Below are 23371 nucleotides of genomic sequence, written 5' to 3' on the forward strand. Positions count from 1 at the left end.
CATTAATAGAATTCCCTGGGACAAGGAAACTTACATTGTCATTGAATCCATGCGTTGTTGCAGAAAAACAGATGCGCAAACAGCTAAGGGTGAGGGAAACGGTTCTGTGACTCCAAAAAAGAAAGAAAAAATGATAGTTCCAAGTCTTTAGATGTCTATTCAGAGGCTGGCCATATGTCACATTAACATGTGACTGTAACAGGTTGCTTCAATAGTGCAAAGAACCAGGTGTGCCTCCTTCCTAAGGATTTTTCTGTGTTCACTGGGTCCTGAGCATCCTCTGCCACGGTTTCTAGATTTCCTGTTCTTCATGTGGCCACAATTTATGGTGTTTCCAGGAGTAATTTGTACCAAAGATGTGTCCAGCCCACTTTGATACTCCGGTAATCTGCCAATAGATGAAGGTTTAATTCTATTAGTCACTGCAAACATTGCAGCAGTCACATGTTAGTGTTATCGCACTCATGTCTGGACCAAATAGCTGCAGCCATAAAGCCTTTACTTTTCATTGTATTTGGTCATGTCTGACATTTGCTGGTTTTTGCTTTCCCCATTGTAGCTAAGTATTACTCAAAATTAAATTAACTTTGCGGTTGGTTGGTTGTTTTATTTTTAGAATAGCCACAGTAGAAATTCCTTTCCTGTTAGATGTGTTGATATGCAAAACTGATGACTATAAGGTCGTCTGCTCTTTTGAGGTCATCGGAGCCTCCAAACCAAGAAAGCAGGGGTTCAGTTCTGCAAAATGTGGGAAATGGCTCACTCCCAGATAATTTTATATTCATCACAGGAATGTTTAAAGCCTTCCCTGCTGAATAAGCCCTTATATCCAGTTGTGTCACTGGATATAGCACTGATCTGCAGTCCAGGCCAGGATTCCCATCTTCAAGGATATTAAATTTCCTCCCACAAGAGTTCAGGGACCATTGAACATTGAACATATGGACATTCCAGCATTTTGGTCTTCTTTTGTTTTCCCCCATTACGAGGTGTAAACACAGGCATAAAACCCCCTAAAGTTATTTTCAAATAAAAATGCTGAAAACTGAGAGGGTTCACTGCCGCAGTGGAAATACATCAGGTTAAGGCTATTTTTAGATTCCTCACAGCAACAGCTGGACAGCCTTTAAAATAAATAAATAGAAAGTTGTCCTAAAAAGAGAATTTTAAGTATAAAATCATCACTTTGTTATCAGAGAATGGCAAATCCCACTAGCAAATGCCCAGCTTTATATTTCTTTAATAGTTAGAAGTACTGCAAAGCCTGAACTGGGTCAAACTGCTTTTAACCTGGCTGAAAAAATCTAAGGATGGGATTGTTCAATTCTATCAATTCTTCATTTCCTATTACCAGAAATCCTGTTTGGGGGTTTCAATATATGAAAGGTAAAAAGATCAGAAGGCAACACAGAAGCAGGTAAATATTGACAGATCCAAAGCACATACCAGTGTCCTACTGAGAGTAAAAACAACTGCCTGTGCTGCTCAGGGACCAAGTCAATCCTATGGATGGGAGCTGTCAGGGTAAAACTTTGCTGTTTTCTCATTTTTTGCTGTATAAATGTGTCCCTTCTATTAGATTTCTTTATCCCTTTTAGCCTTTCTAAATGACAATTAAGTCTGCCTACCCTATCAATAGCAGGTAATTTATTTGTTTCTACAGTTTAGCCTGACCTTCATTGATTTTATTGGAGTAATTTGCTGGAAATGATTTTTTAATGTTAGATTTATTACAGAGCACTTCATTGTCCGATAAATGAAGTAAATTGTATTTTAAAAGTAGCAAAATGAAAGAACTGCTGAAATTTGAATGAGTTTTTTACAAGCTTATTAGCTCAAAAGGTCCCTTATGCATCTCTTGTATGGACCTCAGTTTGCAGACAAGAGATTTTATTCTGGGCTTGCGTATGCTAGTTTCCCTAACACACAATCCTGAACTGCACAGAAACAGACCTGGTTTCTGTGAGAAGCAGTACTGTAGGGTCACTGGCCATCCACGGTGAGGGACTGTGCCCTCCCTGCTCATCCTGACTTGTGCTGTGTGCACTCTCATTCAATTCAATGGGGCTGATACTCTGTAAGAGGAAACATGTTGAAAATGACCCTTTTAATTTGTTGACGTATTACTCTTTTTATTGTCTGTATTCCTCAGTTTTAAAACCTCTTGCTTGCTCTGTTTTAACCAGCTGCAGTTGGGAGTAGGATCTGTGACTTGCTCACCTTTCAGATCTGTTTTCTGTAGTGGTTCAATTGCTCTGCATACAGACACTGCAAACTGTCCTGGACAACAGTAAGTTGTGAATGACCACTTCTACGTCTCAGCATAGCTTTAGGTCAGGTTCTTACCTGAGTATGACAGAGACATAAGTTTCCACTGCATTCAGATTAAAACAACAGGATTTGTTATGTTGTGTGTACTTAATCTTTCAAGCCTTTTTGTGCACACAAAGTGTTGCCACACTATTCTATACCAAGTAAAGTTCATTTTCAGAAGCTTCCTCTGAGGCACTGGATCTCTGTGCTGTCTCAATAAGGGCTCTGCCTTCAAGGCATGATTGCAGCCTTGCAGGATGATGAGCAATACTGGCATATCCTGCACTCCTGCATAACACCTTCCTCCCACTATCATCATTGCATTGTGGAGCTAACATATAACATTTTCTGCCACCGTGGTGTTCATGCCACTTGAGTAAAATTGGTGTACACACAGTTTTTATCTGCTCTTTCTACTTAAATTGCAAGATCTTCAGCACATGGATTATCTGCTATTTTCTATCTGTGAATGCTTAAAACACTGGACACACTTAGAAAGTGAAGGAACACCTCTCACTTTTTTTGTGCGCACCCTACCATAATACGTGATCAACAACAGGAATAACATTAATAACAATAATAATACAGTAAGAAAAACTGCAATTATAATGGCTTGCATGAACAGGAAAGGCATCCCTTTGCTAAATTTACACGGTTTTGTTTGTTTGTAAGTTCACATTTTTTCAGGGCAGATGGCAAAAGTTAGAGTTGTAAAAGCTGTATTTAGACACCTAAATAAAAATGTTATGACTGTCAAAGTCACCATTCATGTTAAGAGAACCCACTGTTCAGATGCCACTTAGTCAGGGTCCTGAGTGCCCTAACCACTAATTTTTCTGCAATGGCCAAAGATGCCATTAACAGTTTAAATGGCTCTTTAGGCAGGTGCCTCTGAGACCCTTATGTGGCACTTCAGAAGAGGGATTCCTCTATGTACCATACTACACCTTCTTTGTTCACCTGTCTCTGAAGCCAGTGTAATTCCCCTCAAATGAGAAACCGATGGCCAATCATTTTACAGAAAGAAATCAAATCAAATGGGTTGCAACTGAGGGAAATGCTGTGCTAGTGAGAGCTGGTGTTTCTCTGTGCTTCTACAAAGGAGTGCATGAAAAATTAAATCTTGGGTTTCAATTGAGAATAAGGGATTCAGGTCTCTGCTGTTCTCTATCTGAGCAAGGACTGTGAAACAGCATCCCAACTGAATGCGTTAATCATTGGAGTGACAAAAGTGTTCCTAATCTAGGAAAGGAAAACCAGCTGGTTTTTTTGGATGTCTTGGTGCTCTGGGCATGCGTGCCTCAGTTTAAGTGACTGATCTCCATGTGCTCCTTTGCACTGCTCCCCAAGATAGATTGGACATCTTTCTACTTACGTGTCTTCAGAGGATCCTTGGTGTGAGTACCTAACTGCCCGTGTGCCTCCTACCTGGCTGCCTGACCCATAAAGCTCAACTTATTTCCAACAGCCTGGTCTGCTGGTCTATTGGTCTATCTAGAAGCAACATGCGCTCAGTACTTTTGAAAATAAAGTGACTAAAATGTTAAGTCTGACTTTAGTATAACTTTTGGCACCTAGATCTGAATGGTTTTAGGTTTTGTGGGTATTCGTAGGCAAGTCATACCAAAAACCCCACAACCGTATGAGGAATAGCTGTGCAATAGGCAGTCTCTTTTGTTATTTAAACAGCATTTGAAGTAACTTCCACAAAATATATGCCAGTGGTCTCACTTTATTTCATACTGTGTATTTTTTGAAGATTACACCAGCATGTGAAGCAAAACTTAAAAATACAAACCCATGAAAATGTTTGAATACAAAACCTAGAGTGCTTTCCTTTTAAATTTCCTAGCTTGTTTCTTGTCTCTGTTTCTGCCATCATTATTGATATAAGGAATCCATCAACATATTTTTATGGATGATTAAGAAAGGCTGACCTTTCCTTTGCAGGTACAAATAGGTAGTTATTCAGAGGCTGTAAATGAATGACAAGATAATTCTATCCATTTAATATTGAAGTGATGTTGATAGTATCATTCTTCTCATGTTTGAAACGGGAAAGTACAGAGACCTTTCTCCCTCACTCTGTTCTGCTTTATGTGATGGATTTTCTCTCTGACTAATCGCTGTCACATTAACCTGCACTATTTCATCCTTCAGAGCTGTCAAGATAATGACGATAATCGAAGTGGCTCATTGTAGGTAAAGGAAATTATATGAGCAAAGTAATATCATAAAACAGTGTTTAAATATTTTAATTTCATTTGTCAGGGCTGCCCCAACACTTCATTACACATATAACCATCTCTCATCAGTAGAATTAGTGCATTATTCATTACTGTTAATTATTTTCACATAATGGCTGCCCTGATATATTTAACCTCCACATTATATCTCAGATAATGGGCCTGTAAAATTGAATTGTGTGAAGAGCGGAGTTCCAAAGCTCATTTGCAGAACATCAAAGAACAAAGAAGAGGAAAAGAATTCTAAATGGGACATTTCACCCAGCTGGGGCCAAACATTTGTTTCTGTCTGATTTGCATACAGAAAATAGGTGGTTCAGAAGTGGTTTAACATTGTACATGCTGTCTGCTCCTATTACATAGCCAATTAGAATTTGTTAATGTCCCGAGTGTTTGCGACAACTTACCAGCCAATCTATTGTCTGAATGGCAGTGAGCTGGAAAGTTAACAGAAGAAAGTAGACCTTTATGAAGGACAGACCATGGAATCATATGGCATATTAAGATGTCACCTGTGGTTGATACTTCTTTTGACAAACGTCTGTGTTGTAGAAATAAATTAACAAAACCTGCTGCTCAGGACTGAGAAGATCCAAGTCTGTGAAATTCCAGTAGCGCTCTATTAATTACTTGGGTTTCCCTGGACCAAATTTTCTGATGCTGTCTGTCATGTAGGATGTGAAAATGGTCAAGGAGGAGAATGCAGCTTCCTGAACAAGACACTGTGTACAGCAAGCTGTGTCAGTGGACCTGGTGGACTCAATCCCACCAAGCACATAAATAATGCATAGTCACCCAGCTATCTCCAGTGGTGATTTGCTGTGCTGGGGCTGATGTATTTGCACTGATATTTCAGAGGATAGGAAATGTGAGACTTCTTCTCTCTGCTTCGCCAGGTGTTTTGAATATGTACCCCAATAAAACAAAGTCAGTAAAGGTATGGGACTTTGGCATGATTTAGCTTTTGAGGAACCAGCTGAATTACTAGAAATAACTTCAGCTCTAAGTAGCAGTTTAAAGTCCACTGTATGGACCACTCCAACAGCATGGATTTAACTGAATAGACACATATTTTTTTTCCATTTGGAGGCTTATCCATTATTTACAGATTTCAGTGGACCTGAAAAGACATTGAAATAAAACACTTAACGGAAAGAACATTTATCAACAGTTCAACATGTTATAAGGACTACAGCCAGGTCAGTAAAAACCAGACTTTTTAAACAGATGTGGAAATTTTCTTAAAACTTTAGTCTTGGAGTGTTCTCTGTAAGGTCCCCCGTAGCTATATGAAACATTTTCTACTTTTGTCAAAATTTCATAGAACAGCTTTTCTGATATTCACACACAATATATATCTTTGTTCTGTTTCACATCTACAGTACATTTTATGGATATTTTAAAAAAATGCTTCAGACCTTTCTCTCAACTATTCTGTAGGAATAACTTCTGGCTGATGATGGGACTATGAGCTCAGAGGTGACTCAGCCAATCAGAAGTCAAAAAATGTTTAATGAGTAGCAACACAATTCACTCGAGGTCATTAACATACTTTAGTCTTATTGGCTAAAAAGTCATATTTCAGAGGAATGATAAATGTCTTTTTGCTAAGTGGCAGTAGGTTTTTGGCCATATCATTAAATATTTATACAACATATACATAAATCTTCCTTCACTTGGCATCATCTGGGATTCATTTGGAAGAGACCCATTTATTTCACTTTGTAATGTTTTAAGTTTGTTGCAGGCTTCAGCCTCAGCATCCAAAGTCTAGATATAAAGTATTTAGAAAGAAAAGGAAAACCCCATTTGCATGGGCCCGGTTTAGAAAGAGAAGTCTTCTCTCCTTAATCTTTCCATTTTCAGAGTATATTTTTCATGCATTACAGTAATTTATATGTTATAGAAGCTCTGTGAACAAAACCTGATTATGGTCTCTGCTTTCTAAACCATTTTTATTTCATAGGATATTTTCAGGGTGCCATGGAATATGGATTAAAAGAAACACCAGAGAAACCACTAAATGAGAGAAGTAATTTCTCCATATCTAAACAGATTATATGGACTTTTGTCCAAGACATGAGGCATACTTGGGTTTCTCACAGGCATTCATTTGGGTACTCCCAAATAAGAATAGACTGATAGGAGTAGTCTGCCTTTCTACTCCTGCCCTGTCAGAAATTTTTCTTTCCTGAAGCAGCTACTACTAGGTGGTTAAATGTGTCTTTTATCTGAATTTCACTCCAAGAAAAATCTCAGTTTCAAAGCCCTCTACTCAGATTAACTTTTCTCCGTGTTCCCTGTATGCTGTATTGATGAGACAAATACTTAAGTCTTGACAGAAATGCAACTCTGTGATAGGAGAACCCTGCTGTACTATGCTATTTATCTTTTGACTGGAAAAAACCCCTAAGGGGTGGATGACAAAATCCAAGGAAATCCTTAAAAAGGGGAAGATGCCTCAAGAAATATACAGATCAACAGAACTAAAATAACCTGTGATTTTTGTCTACAATGTCTTTGTATCCTGGATACCCATCACGTACCAGCTTCTTCTCAGTAGTATAGCGGAGCACAAGTAAGAGACTGAGCTTTTCCTCTATAGCAAAATGAATGTAAAGCCAAGGATGAAAAATGATGTCATCAAGAGTGCTCTTTAGGCTTGCTGATATGCTATAAATGATTAGTTGCAAGAAGGGCCAGGTCTGTTGGTTGTTGAGGTGTGTTGCATAAAGCCCAGTGGTCTCAATGTTTTTAGAAGTGAGATAATCTTTTTCTCTGGAGGTGGAGTTATTAGGAAATTTTGCATTGTTGAAAGCAATACACAAGTGTGACACATCACAATTGCTAGCAAAAGTTAATCTTACAATAATATTTTTCCTATCATACATATTGATGTATATGCACACACATACACACACACAAAAAAAAAAAACCCAAGGTTGCTGGTTTTGTTATATTGTGTTGAAATTTAGATACTAATTGAGAAGAAAGAAGTGTGACTGGGATGTAAAGGGTACAGGATTTCAGTTGTTGCCTGGGGAATATTTCCTTCCAGTTAATGCTGCTGAAGGATGGCTATCTGTTTTGAAATCTGTGCTTCCAAAGTCAAGGATTACAAGGTCATATTAGACACTAAGGAAGACACTCTACTGTGTTTCAACTCCATAACTATTAGCTTTTACATGTTGGCAGTCTCAGATAGGATTCTTGTTATAACGTAAGCTAACATTATTTCAGAACTATACTTTGCCTAAGACATGCTGTTTGCAAGAAAGATCCACAGTTTTACAAGGGACTATCACTTTGAATGTAGTTAAGTGTGCTAAATATTTTGAAAGTATAAATCAGCTCTTTCAGAATAATGAGTATATGCAAATATGTTATGCACCAGAAAAGAACTATTGTATAGACTTCTACTACTACTTGGATAAATTATGTCCTTTGAATATTTACAGAATACTGCAAAACTTTTTGTAAAGGGTTTCTAAGAGGCAGGTGCCAGTGTACATTTAAAAGCAAGGACTAGAATTGCATTTGAGTGGTGATGATATGTGTCACCTCATGTAGTGGAGATTTTTTAACTAGTTTTGAGTAGAATACAATTTTTCTGAGATGGACATCAGAATTTCTGCATAAAGTCCTAGATACTCCTTCCAGTGTCTGTCTATACATATGTCTGTCCAATCTTTTTGTCATCACTACAAGATATTTTTGCAAATTCCTCTTTTTCTGTGATGGATTAGTGAGTTATAAAAATATATGTGTGGAACAATTGAATGCATAGATTTTGTAGTTGGCTATACTATATATGGCATACTATTAATGAAACGACCCAGAAGAAGGGTCTGAACATAGGAAATTGTTGTGTTAGAGATGGATATCTCAAGGCCCTGTGGCCCTATGGCAACAGCATTCTGCTGCTAGAGGCTAAATCCTCCTCTTCACATTGCACACTCAGCAGGTAAAATGCATAAGCAGCACTGAGAGAAGGTATAATGATCCTCAAATACATCCAAGAAAGTGAACAACAGAGTCAGGCTCCCTCCAGATGTTTGTCTCTTCTATACCCCTACTTACACAGGACCTCAGCTACCACAGGAAGAGTTCACAGCAGATCCCACAGGTGGCCTGCCCTGTTCTCAAGCTGTTCATCTCACTGAGGCCCCACCAAGCCATGGTCTGCAGCTTTGAACCTTTTCCTGAGTAAGTCCTATCATCATGTGTCAATCATGCAAAAGAAAGGCAGCACAATGAGTATGGTTTAGCTTCCTGAGTATTATGCAAAGAAAAGATCCAGAATTAATTACTCTATTTCCAGAGGGGGACAGGAGTCTGGATATAGTCTAAACTGGACCCAGAGTGCAGAACTCTCCCAGTCTATTCAACATAGCAGGAATGGAGCCGCAGGTGCTCTGCACTCCCAGGCTGTGTGTGATCTACGTTAGCTGTTTCTGTTAGTCAGTTTCAGCATAGTGAAGACCATACTTATTACAGATCTTTCAAAATCCAGTTGAAAGAAACCTATCACTCCTATCTCTTCTAAACAAAGACTTTCAGAACAGAAAAATCGTAGAGAATTTTGTATCAGATGCCTTGAAAACCACATAGAAAAAAAAGGAATCTTCAGGGGATGGCTCTGCTTTGTAACCTGAGAAAACCTAAAGAGGTCTAGAGCCACTAGTGAATGTGCAACCTCTAAATGTCATCTGGAACTCAAAAAAATCTTTTAACTATCATTTAAAGGGCCTGGTAGAAACATTTTAAAATTATATTTCTATTTTATTTTTCTCCAAGAAAAGCTTTAGCAATTCTATTATCTTCCCACGTTTCAATTGCAAATTTAGGTAAGGAACAAATTACCTCACTGAGGCACGTTAATTCAGATTGCATATAGCTCTCAGATTGTTTTAAACAATAAGGTTTATATAATCCAAGATAAGGAGTGTACTGTGTATTCCTGAGGTACACGTACATCCTTCCTGTTACATGCACATCCTACTAACTGTCCAGACAAAAGATGTCCTAAGGCTACCACTTCAGACAGTGAAGTACTTGCTGACAGCTCTGGGCTTTAAGACAAATTAAAATAAGCCAATTTTTCAGTCTCTAGGTCTAATAAGGCTTCTGGCTTTCAGTTCTGTCAATGACTATGAGTAAAGTTCCCTGACAAGAGAGAAGACAGGGTGTTTAGTTTTCTGATGAGGGTGATTTTAAGGTAAAGACCGATTCTGCAATTCTTATTTCAGCTCTCATCAGTGAGAATCTCCTATCATTAGAAAAGCAGGAACAAAACGTTTTCAAGTCCTACTGCTCCATTCTGACTGTTCAACTCCCTTTTCACTACTGCTCTGTGGGCTGAGTGTTATTTGAGGGTGTGATGAGCACCTAAATATATATATAACGTAGCTCTTGGATCTCTCAGAGTTTAATTTGGCGACATCTATGTGTAGTTGTATTTATCACATACAAATTTCATACGTATTCCTTTACACTGTGTCTGTTTTGTTCAGAGCTTCAAAATATTACTTCAAGTTCGTGTTCTTCCAGCGATGCACATCCTCATGCCCTCAGCCACTCACACATTCATTCCTGAATGCTTCCATTTTAGAAGTTGTAGGCTGCTAAGCCATCAAACCAAAGAACCCTGTAAGCAACTGGGACAAAACTACACTTGAAGTCTGGAAAAGTAATTGAGAAAAAGATTATATTTTTCTTTTGGTGCCAGAGCTGCTTACATTATTTTTTTATATTACTGAAAATTTGCATATAACTTGTAACAGAACTTAAGATGGAATTTGCTCCTCATTTTTTAATGCCCTGAAAAGCACAGAAACTAAATTTAGACTTTGCACAACAGATAGAAAACTTATTTTTTAGGATAAAGAATAAAATTTCCAATGAGGACATAATGCAACCATTTAATGATGTACATAGTACAGTAGATCAAAGATCAAGTCTTAATTTAGAAGTCTAAGTTGGTGAATGGCTTGTTATGATATTTCAAATTAATAATGAAAAAAAAACCAACAAAGAAATGAGAAGGTGCTCATGAGAAATGAAAAATTATCACCTGCAGAAGCTTGTTATTGTCTATGAGGAAGAAAGAAAAAGTGCATAAAAATGTAGAGCTAATTTTTATGGAAAATATTAAAACTATGTTCATTGATAATTTTCAAATCATTACCTGCCAAATTGTGAGGTTAATTCCTTCCTTGGTACAGATGCTTAAAATACAGATAGTGATCGAGTATGTGTGTGTGTGTGTGTGTCATGGCTGGTATGAACAAATTATCGAAGGTAGTCAATAAATTCCTAGAGTCATCTTTAAAATACAATGGAATAACAAGGTTTGCAAATATTTGGTTAGATTTTTTTCCCCTAAAAGTACCTTTCCAGATTTTCAGGTTTCATTTCATGTATGGGATCCAATGAGAAACCATGTGGCTTATTTTCACATTAGTGAAGGTCCCCTTTCTACAAACAGTGCTGGCCAACATAGAGGGCAGGCAATGATCACCCATCCTCTGACAGATTAAAGGCATGTCTATATTGTTATTTTAGGCTGGATTGCCAGTGCGTTTATGGAGCAAATTTTCCAGTCATTCCCACGTATCATGCTTTGGTTCACTTTGCCAAAAAATCTCAGAGAACGTGAACTGGGTTCTTCTTGGATGAAACAAACCTGAAGTTTTGAAAGCGGTCTGAGATAACCCTTGAAACATGCAGTATGGATGTCAAGGTCTCAGTGATGTTTCATCCTACAAACCTGTTCCTGTAGTTCTTGCTAAACAGAGGGAGCAGAAGCCAATTTGCACTATAGATCTGTGCCATGAAGATTTAGATTTGCACGTAGACCAAGTGGGAAACCTCATGCAAAATGAAGTTAGATAATTGTGGTGAAAATGTAGCTGAATTTAGAATGCAATGTAAAAGACAAAAAGCTTCGCCTTTCTTTTGTAACTAACTGGAAAAGGGAATGCTTTTATGGTAACTTTAATCAGTGTTTTCCTATCTTCACTGGCTATGGCTCTATATTCTGTACAGCTTTCTTGATTCCTGAAAACTCTTCCCTGATATCATCTTTTTTGATTCTCCACCAGCTTCTGTACAAAGGGTAAAGGTCTCACCCTTAGATGTTCCTTATGCTTGCTCATCCAGTAACAAACTGGTGCACACTTCTAAACATCCATGAGAAAAATTATTGTCTATTTCTTTCTTGCTATATAACTGTTTTTTAGTAATTTAAAATGTTTGTGGTTGTAATACAAACACATACACGTATGAATTTTTAAATTGGTTTTACAGACAGCAGATTGGATTTAAAGAATTCTGCAAAATTTGCTGAGGAAAACCAAACCAAGAGGATAATTTTTTACAAGTTAATTTTCTTGTCAGAAAATCCATACATTTTTGTGTTCAGTCCTGTCCCTTGGTATAGAACTTTTATGAGGAGAAAAATCTTCCCATCAACTCTACCGCTGTAGAGAGATCCTGGTTTGGGAAACTACTCATATTCAGAAAAGCATCAAGATAATTTCACATCTGCAAAAATTAAGACTGTATTTATATACCTGATTTTGTTGTTAGTGATCTCATTTAATAGGGTTAGGTCTTCAAGTCAGACAAGCTGTATTACAATATGTTCCTAATAGCTCCATACATTTATGGAGCTTCATAAGTTGTTTTTAAGTAAAGCAGGCCTGAATAATTCAAGCATTGCCATGAACATTAATGTTGGCAAGATCAGTAAAAGCATCTCTCTTTAACAAAGTGTCAGTGGAATACAAATTTGTTGCAAATTTCGTGGATCTGAGAATAAAAGAAAAATGAATTGCAGATGTTTAGCAGATGTGTCTCTCATATAAGGTGCAGCAAGAGTAAGTTCCTCTTTGAAGTATGGTAGCAGTCCAGCAATAATCCCTCATTTCAGCCTATATAGGCTTGAATTCGTATGAAAATCATCTTTGTGAGTGTGAGAAGAGGGTATAATTCTAAATTTAAATATATCCTCTATTTATAATCTCCCTTGTTTCATTGTCCCATAGGGCACTGCAATAGTGATTTATTTTCGTTACAGTTTTTTGACCTAAGAATAACCTCTGTTGTAAATCATAGCCTCTGTGGGTATATGGATGCCAAGGAAGCTGGCTTGCACAAAGTCATACATTTGATGAGTGACAGGAACAAAACTCTTCTTTGTCTATCATGTGCTTTAAAAAGCATTAAATAATGCCTCTTTTAATGTCGAGTTACATCACATGGAGGTCAGCGATGTAGCCAGGTATATTGTCTACAGTTCAAGCCAAGTCTATAAGCAAGTATTTAGAGAAGCAGACATCCTTAAAGAGATGCTTGAGTTACCTGCATGGTCAAAGAAGCACATGCTTTCGAAGCCCTCCATAGGGAGATCCTGTCTGCACATGACAGCTGTCTAAACACCAGTACCGCAGCCACCACCAGTACCACAAGCTGCATAGTGGCAAACACTTTTAGTAGTTCCTCTAACTGGCCAGATTTTCTTGACAGCTTAAAAACAAGTCTTGGATTCGTAGCATACAGAGAACTATTATTTCCTCACCTCATGCATACAACTAGAGATTAATATTCTCTGACAAGAGAAGTACCAGGCAAACTGCTTTCCCTACCCTCCTGCCCTGCGCCTCACACCCCTTATTGCTATTAACAATATTAGACGTGCTCTAGGTGGCTCTACAGGAGTAATATCAGAGAAAATTGAATGCAAAACTTTTTATTTTCCTGAACAACTTCATTTTGGAATTGATTCCTTTGGTGTAAGAAGTCTGCACTTGCTGAATTGTCTTATGTCTTCCAGCTGATGGAGCACACAGGAAGAAGGCATAAAATTTGTAGGGCTTTAATTGAATTACAAATTTTAATGTGAGGATATTACGTGTGGTTTTTCTCTTTTTTTCAGAAGGAGACACACTGACTATGGTATGCTGCATGGTGAAGGAAAAGAAGTTGTTTCTAGCTCAGTTTTGTGTGAGTGTATGGAGAGCTTTGTTTTTCATTCTTTGACAAGAGCTTCTATTTCAGCAGGTAGCCATTAGTTCAGTGCTTTTAGGCTTAAATTCAAATATTTACATGGTTAATGTGACATAGAAGCAGCTATTTTATTTAAAAAACTGAGTACTAATAAACCAGTGTTGTTTTCTGAAAGATTTGATACTAAAAATTTGATAAAGAGATTCATTCTAAAAATGTCCTGATCAGCCTCTGATACATAGAGCATTTAATAGGTAAAATGTTCCTATTTGTCCACATGCAAATACATCAGTCAATTCCAAATGGATATCTTGCCTCAGAAGTCATCAAAGATTTTGGCTCTGATCCTGGGAAATCCTTCCACTCACCCTGTTTCCTTCATCCTATAATGTCATGTTCCCTGTTAAACTTTTCCCTACTTGTTAGTCATTGCTGACAGCAACATTGGTGGTAGACAAAACTCCTGAGTTTGTTGCCACAGCATGCTTCGCTGTTCTGCTGCTAGACATTTAACATAACCCATACAACCCACTTCTCCATGTGTGGATGTCCCGGCATGTGCAACATGCACTGTGCTGTGCCATTCCCCATTTGCAATGTTGAGTTTGGAAGTGCCCTCAGGGTTTCTCTGAATTATCCACTTCTGGCTGTGTCTCTTGCTTTATTGACATGGCATCACCATGCCAATAAAGCTACATATGGCCCCTTGGTGTGTCTTTCTACAAAATGTAGAATAGACTAGACTAGAGTGTTTCAGTCAGAAGGGACCTACAGTGATCATCTAGTCCAACTGCCTGACCATTGCAGGGCTGACCAAAAATTAAAACATATTATTAGGAGCATTGCCCAAATACCTCTTAAACAGTGACAGTCTTGTGGCATCGACTGCCTCTCTAGGAAGCCTGTTCCAGTGTTTGACCACTGTGTTGGTAAAGAGATGCTTCCGAATGTCCAGTCTGAACCTCCTCTGGTGCAGCTTTGAACCATTCCCATGCATCCTAGATACCCAGGAGAAGAGACACAGCACCTCCCTCCCCACTCCCCCTCCTCAGGAAGCTGCAGAGAGCAATGAGGTCGCCCCTCAGCCTCCTTTTCTCCAAACTATACAAGCCCAAAGCCCTTAGCCACTCGCCATGGGACATGTCTTTCAGCCCTTCACCAGCTTTGTTGCTCTCCTCTGGATGCTTTTAAGGACTTTCACATCCTTCTTATATTGTGGGGTCCAGAAATGCACACAGCACGCCAGGTGAGGCTGCACCAGCGCTGAATACAGCAGGATAATCACCCCTCTGACCGGCTGGTTGTGCTGTGTTTGATGCAGCCCAGGATGTGGTTTGCCCCCTTGGCTGCCAGGGCACACTGCTGACTCACACTGAGCCTGCTGTCGACCAGCACCCCCAGACCCCTTTCTTCAGCTACCTCTCCCCCAGTTTATACTTGTACCCAGCGTTACTCCACCCTAGGTGCAGAATTTGGCATGTCAACTTGTTGAATTTCATCCCATTAACCATTACCCTATGTTCCAATCTATCTAGATCCCTCTGCAAGGCCTCCTGTTGCTCAAAAGAGTCAACAGCACCTCCCAGTCTGAGATAATCAGCAAGTTTACTAGGGGTGCATTCAACTCCTGCATCCAGATCATTGATAAATATATTAAACAGGACCAGCCCTAAAATTGAACCCTGAGGAACGCTGCTGGTGACCAGTCACCAGCCAGATGTAGCCCCATTCACTGCAACCCTTTGAGCTCTGCCCTTCAGCCAGTACTTCACCCAGCACACCATAAACCCACTCATCCCACAGCTTGACAACCTGGCCAGAAGAATACTGTGAGGGACAGTATCAAAGCCTTAATAAAATCCAGAACAACTACATCCACCGCCATCCCTTCACCCACTAGGTGGGTGACCTTATCATAGAAGGGTATCAAAGTAGTTGAACAGGCTTTTCCTTTTGTGAACCCGTGTTGACTATGCCTGGTAATTGCCTTATTCTTTAAATGCTTTTCAGTAGTACCCAGTAAAATCTCCATAATTTTTTCCAGGAACTGAAGTTACGCTAGTAGGTCTGTAGTTCCCTGGGTCTTCCTTCATGCCCTTTGTGTAGGTTGGAATAACATTGGCTAGCTTCAGTCAGCAGGGACCTGCCCAGACTCTGAAGGTCTTTGGTGGATGATTGAGAAGGGTCCTACCGTAATATCCACTAGTTCCTTCAGCACTTTGGGATGAATCCCATCAGGCCCCATGGACCTGTGAATATTCAGCTGATACAGCTGGTCCTTTCCAATTTCAGTGTCCAGAAATGCAAAGTCACTGCTCTCACACTTGTGGTCATACTGACCAAGCTCGGTGTGATTTGATCACCAGCCCCCATTTATTTATAGTCTGATGCCGTTTGTGTCCCTTGTCAGTCACCACACAGCCACAGCTAACCACCTGAGCAGCGTACCCCAACTCCCACCTTGCTGCAAAAGCAGACCTACTCTGCTACACTGGTTTCAAAGAAGCTCTAGCAATACCAAAAGCCATATGCAGAACCATATAGGCCAAGAAAGGCTGAACAGATTAGTTTTTATTTGAATGCAGAATTCCCCATAGAAACTTGCTACCCCATTGCACCCATTGCTCCACATCCACTTTCTCCTCCTCTCTGAGTTGCAACAATTAACTAACACAGTTGTCCTTGTAGCATACCCTGATTAGTCTGGTCCATGAACATGAAAGAAACACTGTACAGATACTTTGTACATGAAAGTACATGTACAAATGTATGGTGCATTTGTATGTATGTGCATACATGTATGTACATACATACATACATGTATGTACCATACAAATGTATGGTACATGTACATGAAAGTACATGTACAAATGGGTACAAATGGGGTGCTACCCCATCGCACCCATTGCTCCACATCCACTTTCTCCTCCTCTCTGAGCTGCAACAAGTAAGTAACTCAGTTATCCTTGTAGCATGCCCTGATTAGTCTGGTCCATGAACATGAAAGATACACTGTACAGGATTGTTGATTGCCCTGTGGGAACAGGGAGCATGGCACATGCTTGGGTCCATGTCCCACAACACAAACATCTCTCAGCCCTGGCACCTGCTGATTTCTGCCATGTTCTGGTAGAAAATTGGCTCAAGCTCCTGCAGGTCAACAGGCTAGCTGGGAAGGTCCCGCTCCTGGGCTGTGAGGTGATATTTCTTTGTGTGGAGTGCTGCCTTCTGAGAAAGAGTTTCTCTTTGCTTTCTCCTCTCTCTTCTCTGTGGCACGAACAGGCAAGCCAATTCAAGGTTGAAGGCGACAAATTGTACATGTAGGATTGGCACTAGTCTCACACTGGACCTAACTGGCTGCGCTGTGTGGCTACTTTGTGTGTGGGTGGACATTGATGCTGGCTCCCCAAGGGGTGCCCAGCAGAGTGGTGCTTCCAGATCAGAACTCCCCCTGCCTGCTGTATAGTCATCCTCTTCCTACAAAAGGATTTTGCAGTTATCTCAGACTTCAACCTCATCTTCCCTTCTTGGGAGGACTGAGCTTGGGCTCGAGAAGTACAAAATGATTCCTGTCTAAGTTTATCTGGCTTAAATATTGCAAGTAAATGTCACCATTGAAAAGGATACCACCATGCTGAGGTGAGAATTTGGACTTCAGAATAATCTGAGCATTACTTCCCTGGTGCTTGGAGTTGTTTGGAATCAAAGACTTCCAGAACAAAGAGATGATTTTGGGCCATATTCAGCACTTTGGAAATAAAATGTGCAATACTGGTATGTGCCTTGCCTCGAGATGCAGTGCTGGTACTGAAGAGAATGTATGGCTTCTTAAAGTCACCCTGCCACGCACACACAGAGAACAGACAGGCACCCCGAAGTTTCTTTCCAAGAGTGGCTTCTCTGGAAGAAAACATTGAAGGTACTGGAGCTAAAAAAAGTAGATTAAGTCTCCCCAGAAAATAAAATCTATGTATTTGGGAAGAAAGAACAAATCCCACTTCTCCATCACAACTTTTACCATTTATATTTGTAAGTGGTATACATATGATATATGAATATGTAAAAAGCATATTTGTATTTTTATTTATATATGGGTGTATGCATATGGTAAAAGTCATGATAGTGAAGTGGGATTTATTCTTTCTTGCCAAATAGACAGAGATATAGATATATGGTAAAATAAAATAATTCTAAAATATTTGCTGATTGGAAAGAAGGAGAAGGAGAAATAATACATCTTCTATATATGCTTGATAATACTGGGAAGTACTCAGATTGGAGTGATAGGGGCTGTATAAGTGACACCAATGAATAAATTATACTTACACATAAAATGATGGGAATTTGGAATACATTGTTAAAGTAGTTTGGGAAATCACTGAACAATTTGTGTGAGTTGCTTTGCGTTCTGCCACTGGAGCCATCTGTCTGTTGAATGGCAGCTTTTCTGGTAAACATAAACTATGTTGCTAGTGCAAATGTATGTGCTAACAATGAAAGTAAATGTCTTCAACAGAATAGATTCTATTCCCTTTAAATTCATATCACTCGTGGCCCTATTATCATTGCAAAGCAAAAATACCTGTCACATTTCAATACTTACATGGCAGAATTCTTTATTTATGTAATTGTTAGACATCACTTGAGTCTTTCTGAACTAAGTAAATGATGTCATGATTAAGATAAGAATATCTTCAAATTCACAACCGACTGAAACTTTAACTCCTTGCTGATGCATGAGTTCATCCTGAAAAACTAAGTATGGAGATAATCCCTAATCTGAAATGTATATGATATGAAATACATATTTTGCAGGCTTATTCTATTAATTAGTCTGTTTAACTTTTTCACTTGCCTTTAGTACTACCAATAAGAGTTCAATGCACTTAGTCAGTCCTTGAGTTCTAGGTTCTTATGGATCTGTGTAAGTAATAATACATTATTTGTAGTAAAATCAATTTGATAAATTATGTTTGATCATTGCCTTTCTACACAGCTGGTTTTAAAACCGTTTGTAATTTTACAGAAGTGTGTACCTTTAATACTGAATCTTTAAAAGTGTTTTGAAAACAATTGTAACTTCATCGGTATTTCACAAACTATATTCATCTACAATTTTGTCATCATTTATTTACCCATACCGCTATGTGATCATGCACTGATAACACTGTTGTTTTCTCAGGTGAAAGACTATTACACTGATAATAAACAAGAGCAAAGAGTAAAAAGTATAATTCTTCTAAAGAGAAAGAATTTGTATCATAGAGGAAGGCTGGCAGGTTTTCAGATGTTTTTGGATATTTAAAATAGTTATCTTCAATTTGTCAGATCTTTCTTCTGTACTGGTAAAATAATCCACTATGACCTAATATCTGATTTTTTTATATATTATTATTGCCATTTGATAGGTTTCCAGGTTTAGCTGATAGTAATTGTTAGAAATCCCCTCTATTTGAAACCAGATGTCCATCATTACCTTGTTCAAAGCCTGGTTCAAAGTGCAATGAATTTAAGGAAAACGGTAAAATGATCCTAGAGCCAAGTACTGCACAGCTGTAATGAGGGGTTACCTGCATGTCAGTGACTCAGCATGACTGATGCCGGGTACCTGTTGATTTCCAGGGATGAACACAACATCAGACAGTGAGCCAGTATTTGTTACCTACCTGACATCAATCCCAGTACTTCCCAAGCTGCTTTACAGCTTAAAATGCTGTGTATTAAGGTTCACATTCTCAAGGGAAAATGAAGTACTCACATGCCTTTTCAAGTGTCTAAATCTAACATGGGAAAACAGTGGCAACAATGACACTCAAACCTGCTCCTAAAAGCACAGAAATCTGAAATTTCTGTAGCTGGATGCGTAAGCTTAAGTCTTGGCACCGTTATGCTGTATTGGTCCCCTTCTTTCAGCCTCTTATTTAGGTCCTTCTGGGAGTCATAAAACAAGAGCTTGCTTGCATGAAGTGCAGGAATAGGCAGCTAAGCCTCTGCCCTCTCCACACACACATACAGGAGAAGGAAATTTTTCTACCTTTTCCCCTCATAGCTTTGCCATTAGGATAGTCTAGTAGGATGCGGGCTGTCCTGTTGCAGAGGATGCTGTCATGTCAGAAAGCAGATGAAGACGGATGTTTAGACGAGCGGTTAGGAAACTCAGGTAGAAGGCAGTACTGGTTCCCCCTCTGTGTGAAGGAGTGTTTGTTTTACACAAAGTGAAACAGCTTAACAAGAAGACTGAGAGCTTCCAGATTCAGTATAACTGTTGTTAGCTGATGAAAGCATTCTTCATGCAGGTGGGAGACATGGTTTATGGTCCCTCAGGCAGAGATGGCGGGAACTTAATGCAGTGCCGTTAATGCTCGAGTCACTCAGGAGCTGGTCCCAAAGGGTATTGAGGCATTCAAGTAACTTAGCCAAAGATAATACCTACAAGAGGAGAAAAGACACCATCAAAGACTAAGACTTTCTGGTTTTCTGACAAATGGGGTTGAAGAAGCTACTGGGTTAGAGCTCATGGATGATGGGAAATGTCAGTCTTCCTAAGTCCACAATTGTTCTGGATTTAATGCTGACCTTCTTTTATTATTTTCCCTCTTTTAAGAGATATGTTGAATTTGAGAATGTGGTTTGGACCCATCTTCATCTCTACCTTCAATTCACTGACATTTTAAATAGGTCTTAAATGTTGACTCTGAAGAAAAATTTTCTCATAGAATATATCCCAGTTCTCTGTTCTAGTCCATCTACCCTTGCTTTATTTTCCACAAAGCAGGGCCGTAAACTTGGTTAGCCTTACACTTTGTTTTCTCCAGGACCATGTTGGTTTACAGCAGGTATACCAAAACTGAAGAAGGGAACTATGGGAAACTCCAATTTGTTATTTATTTATAAACTTGACATTACATATTATGCAAAATTAAAATCTCAAGCTTGTTCTTGCCCCAGTTATTTTGAGAACAGTCTCTTCAGAGCTTTAACAGCCCTTTGCCATAGATGGCACAAATGTATGCACTTCTCAGCTGCCGAAATGTGTTCACTTTTGGCTGTGGCACTAATTCATTAATTTTATTTATCAGCTCATTCTAATAGAGGGGAATTCAGCACCTGAGCTGGTTAAGTTTCAGAGGAGGCACTGTGCAGTACTTTTTCGCATCTGAGGTATGGCTGTAACAGACATGGGAAGAAAGGATGGGGGCATGAAGCACCACGAGGCACAGGTTTGTGTTTAACTGTGCAGTCATCCTTCAATCTTACATTTATTATGGCTAAGTGTAGGGCAGCCCTAGTTCAGACATTGGCAGATGTCACCTACAGAGGAAGCAAAAAGTAAAATAAGGATGGAACTACTGGAAGAATATTTGACTCTGGCAGGAGAGTGGTTTTCCATTTTATAATTACAGGTATAAGTGCTAACCTAGCAATCTGCCATAATTTAGTTTCTACTAAATTGACCTTCCTTCTGGACTTTGCCAGAAGGCTTGATTCATTAAAGCTCATTGAGTTATTAGAGGTATTCAACTGAAAATTACTACAGGAGTACAAAATATTCATGGCAGGCTGAATCATACCTTCAAAAGTGAACCCTAGTAACTCAGAAGAGATTCAGTCCAGCTCTTCTCATCCATAAGTGTGTATGTCGGACTTCTGTGTTGGAGGGCCTAGAAATATCTTGTAAGAATTTTTGCTGTTTAATTCTGAGGATATTTTTGATGCCTAAATTATTTTCTCTTCCTACTTAAAGTAAGTTTCAACTTCAGTAGTTTACCATAAACCGAGCAGAATGTCTTGTACTTTCTTTAATCATTAGACTCAAAGATTGCTCTACAGAAATGATTCCTTTTAAGCTTTCATAAACATTTACTGTAGGATCTCACTTCTTAAAAATATCTAAGCATATCACTGCATGTGGCTCTACATTCTTATTAAATCAAGTGTGTCGTCTTGTGCTACTGCCACCTCAGAGATACAGGAGACAGTGCTCTGGAATTGCCAAGGGACATGAGAATGTGGCCATTATATTTTCTACAGGATGTTAAATGATTAATATTTGTAAATTAATGCATTTAAATTATATGTGCATGAGACACTCCACGTCTTGCAAATACATCCGAGAGACCCATTTGAAAAAAAATGCACCTGACAACTTCTCTTTTGCTATTGGAGTCTATTTGGGCTGGTCAAGTGAAAAAGAAACAGTGGCATGTAAAAATTATAATATACAAGATATAGCGTATTTCTGGGCAATTATAACATGCCTAGGAAGGTGTTGCAAGGCGTAAGGCTGAAAGGCCAAATGACTTTACCCACTTGAGAAATGCAATAATTCCCTGGAAATGCACCGCCTGGAGTATATTATTACTGTTATGAAATAGAATTCATGAATAGAAAGAAGGAAAATGGTGAGGAGGAGGACAGGCCTATCCATGCATGTACCAGCTAGTATTAAAGTGGGTATGACATCAGTCACAGCCAATCAAACAGGCGCAGTAATGTCCAAAGTACTACAGACATTTCATAATTAAGTAATGAGACATGACAGGGTGTGAATTGTGCTGTATTAATTCTCGCCGAGTGTGTTGTTGTAAGGCAAGTAAATGAAGGCTGGATGCCATCGGTGCAGCCAACTGTGAATTAATCCTTTCCCATTCTCAAAATGGAACCTCTTATTGTGGTTTTATAAAATGTTAATTTCTAAAATATTTATATTGTTAATTAAATGATGAGTTTCTAAGCCGTGACAGCAATCAGAACCGCTACTCTTGACTCAGATCCCCCACAGTCAGTCAAACCAGCTGTTTTCTATTGTCCATTTGCTAATGTATTCTAATATCCTGCCTTCTAATGCCTACTGTCATATCTGCATTCATCTGCATATAAGAAGCATCTAGATATGCCAGTAATGGTTAGTGAAGTCCTTTGAGCATATAAAGTGCTATGGAAGTGCTAAATATGGCTTTTGTTTACTATTCAAAGAAAACACTAGTGTAGCGGGGGATGCTGTGCATGTCCCTTGTCAGTCAGGACTTTGTTCTGTTCACTGTGATTGGGAGCAGTGTTTTTTAATACTAAAAATAAAGCTTTTGGGGTTTGTGCCTTTGCAAAATTAGGGCATTCATTTTTCTTTGTTAGTAAGTGACTCCCAGTCAGACCCCACTTAAAATATCAGTTTTCTATAGTATTTCTTTATGGTACTCTACACTGGTCATTAATTTAGTATAGACCATTTTTTTTGGTGATATGAGACTGGCTCAGGGACCTAGTGCTGCTGCTTTACATTTCCAGTAAAGGTTTTGGCTTTGGTTTCAATAGGAAACAATTCATACTTGGTAAGCTCATGGAATCTACATTCCTGAACAGGCTGAAGAAGATTTATCACTAGACCAGGGGCCCTCAAACTACGTCCCGCAGGCCGGATATGGCCCCCCAGGGTCCTCAATCTGGCCCCCAGTATTTACAGACACCCCACCCCCCCCCCCCCCCCCCGCCGGGGGTTGGGGAGGAAACCAAGCAGCCGCAGATGACTGCCTGACACTTCATCCACGTGCCAGCCCCCTGTTTAAAAAGTTTGAGGACCCCTGCACTAGAGGCATCCTTAAAAGTACAGCATGGTTGGTTGCTATATAAAATCATTAAAAAAAATGCCTAGGCAAGCAAGGAAATCCACCTGGGCGTTTGTCTGTGATTGCTGTTCTGCTGTTACAACTAGAAACGCTCATTAGCTTTTAAAAATCCCTGGAGTGCTACTGAAGGGGCAGAGGTGGCACTGTGACATTAATGCATGGGGCTGGATGTCACTGTGA

General features: G+C 39.2%; 2 long non-coding RNA genes across 3 annotated transcripts in view; one reads left to right on the top strand and one right to left on the bottom strand.

Moving 5' to 3' along the window:
• LOC114011068 (uncharacterized) overlaps positions 1–23371 on the bottom strand; it is a 24625-nt gene continuing 1254 nt past the window's right edge. Inside the window, exons 3-4 of the long non-coding RNA XR_003552809.2 lie at positions 19603–19997; positions 1–388 (exon numbers count right to left, since the gene is read on the bottom strand). This is a non-coding gene — a long non-coding RNA (uncharacterized LOC114011068). The remainder of the gene's footprint in view (positions 389–19602; positions 19998–23371) is intronic.
• LOC114011069 (uncharacterized) overlaps positions 1311–23371 on the top strand; it is a 27066-nt gene continuing 5005 nt past the window's right edge. The window contains exons 1-4 of one of the 2 annotated variants that reach the window (XR_003552811.2): positions 1311–1524; positions 8644–8765; positions 13498–13565; positions 15104–15175. This is a non-coding gene — a long non-coding RNA (uncharacterized LOC114011069). Of the gene's footprint in view, positions 1525–8643; positions 8766–13497; positions 13566–15103; positions 15176–23371 lie in introns of those variants that run through there. The other variant, XR_003552810.2, reaches the window with a different exon arrangement.

The sequence above is a fragment of the Falco peregrinus genome, chromosome 4 (assembly GCF_023634155.1).
Source record: "Falco peregrinus isolate bFalPer1 chromosome 4, bFalPer1.pri, whole genome shotgun sequence".
Taxonomy (NCBI): domain Eukaryota; kingdom Metazoa; phylum Chordata; class Aves; order Falconiformes; family Falconidae; genus Falco; species Falco peregrinus.